The sequence below is a fragment of the Cicer arietinum genome, chromosome 5 (assembly GCF_000331145.2).
Source record: "Cicer arietinum cultivar CDC Frontier isolate Library 1 chromosome 5, Cicar.CDCFrontier_v2.0, whole genome shotgun sequence".
NCBI classification, from domain to species: Eukaryota; Viridiplantae; Streptophyta; class Magnoliopsida; order Fabales; family Fabaceae; genus Cicer; species Cicer arietinum.
Window position 1 is genome coordinate 42,880,184 of NC_021164.2, and position 1,871 is coordinate 42,882,054.

The following is a 1,871-nucleotide window of genomic DNA, read 5'->3' on the forward strand; positions in this document are numbered from 1 at the left end:
CTTTTCTTCAATTTACACACAAGTTGCTCTTTACCTTTGACTTCGAAACCCTGTGGTTGCTCCATATAGATCTCTTCCTCCAAATCACCATGAAGGAATGCAGTTTTCACATCAAGTTGTTCAACTTCTAGGTTCAAACTAGCTGCTAACCCAAACACAACTCGGATAGAGGACATCTTCACCACAGGTGAAAAAATTTCATCAAAGTCAATACCTTTTCTCTGATTAAAACCTTTCACAACCAATCTTGCTTTGTATCTTGGTTGAGAACTATTCTCTTCTGTCTTTATCTTGTATACCCATTTGTTCTTGAGTGCTTTTCTACCATTAGACAACTTTACCAAATAAAATGTGTGATTCTCATGCAAGGAATTCATCTCTTCTTGCATGGCCTTTAACCACTTTTCTTTATCAATATTTGTAATAGCTTCTTGATAATACTCTGGCTCTCCACTATCAGTGATCATCACATACTCATGTGGAGGATATCTTTGAGAAGGTTGACGTTCTCTAGTAGATCTTCTCAACTCAAACTCAGCTGGAAGCTCAATTGGAACCTGCTCATCATGGTGAGGCACATGATCATCAGTTACATTCTCATTATCTACCTGTATATCTCCCCCATCAACAAAGGTTTCTGCAGGGGGCTTAGGCGCAACATTTTCAATGTAACTTCTGGAATATGGTTTCTATTTTTCAGCTTTATCAAAATCTTCAATAGTCTGTTCTTCAAGAAATATCACATCTCGGCTTCTGATAATTTTCTTGTCAACCGGATCCCACAATCTATAACCAAATTCTTCATCACCATAACAAATGAATATACACTGTTTGGATTTACTATCAAGCTTGGATCTCTCATCTCTTGAAATGTGAACAAAACATCTGCAACCAAAAACTCTCAAATGATGGTAAGAGACATCTTTCCCTGTCCACACTCTATTTGGAACATTACCACCAAGTGGAATAGAAGGAGAAAGATTGATCAAATCCACTGTAGTTTTCATTTCTTCACCCCAAAAGGATTTCGATAATTTTGCATGAGAGAGCATACATCTGATTCTATCATTAATCGTACGATGCATTCTCTCTGCAACACCATTATGCTGAGGTGTCTTTGGAACTGTTTTCTCAAACCTGATTCCATGTTTTCTACAATACTCTTCAAATGGACCTCTGTATTCGCCACCGTTATCTGATCGAACACATTTCAATTTCCTTCCCTTTTCTCTTTCAACACTTGCATGAAAATGCTTGAAGACTCCAAATACCTGGTCTTTAGATTTTAAAAGAAATGCCCACACGTTTTTAGAGTAGTCGTCAATAAAATTAACAAAATATGATGCACCACCATGAGATTTACTATCCATCATACAAACATCAGTATGAACTAAATCAAGAACATTTTGCCTCCTATGAGGACCAGTATTATGAAAAGAAACTCTATGTTGTTTTCCAGCAAAACAATGAGTGCAAGTTTTTAGAGACGTACCTTTCACAGGAAGAAATTTTTCTTCGCAAGTATGTTGAGTCTTTTCTCACTTAAGTGACCGAGGCGCATATGCCATAAATTAGAAGATGCATCTTCAATTGCATTCACATCTTCCTTGCATAACTTCTTAGGCATCCTACAGAGAGAAGTGGAACTTTGCTCCTTTGCAACCACTAGGGACCCTTTGGTGATTTTACATATACCACCACCACCACCACCAAAGTAAGTATGATAACCCTCAATATCCTAGGCTTTCACTAAAATCAAATTGAGACGAATATTAAGTACATGTCTAACATTCTTCAATTGAAGCTTGCAACCAATCCCAGTTTCAACCCAAACATCTCCCATACCGATAATTTTACATACTCCTTCATCT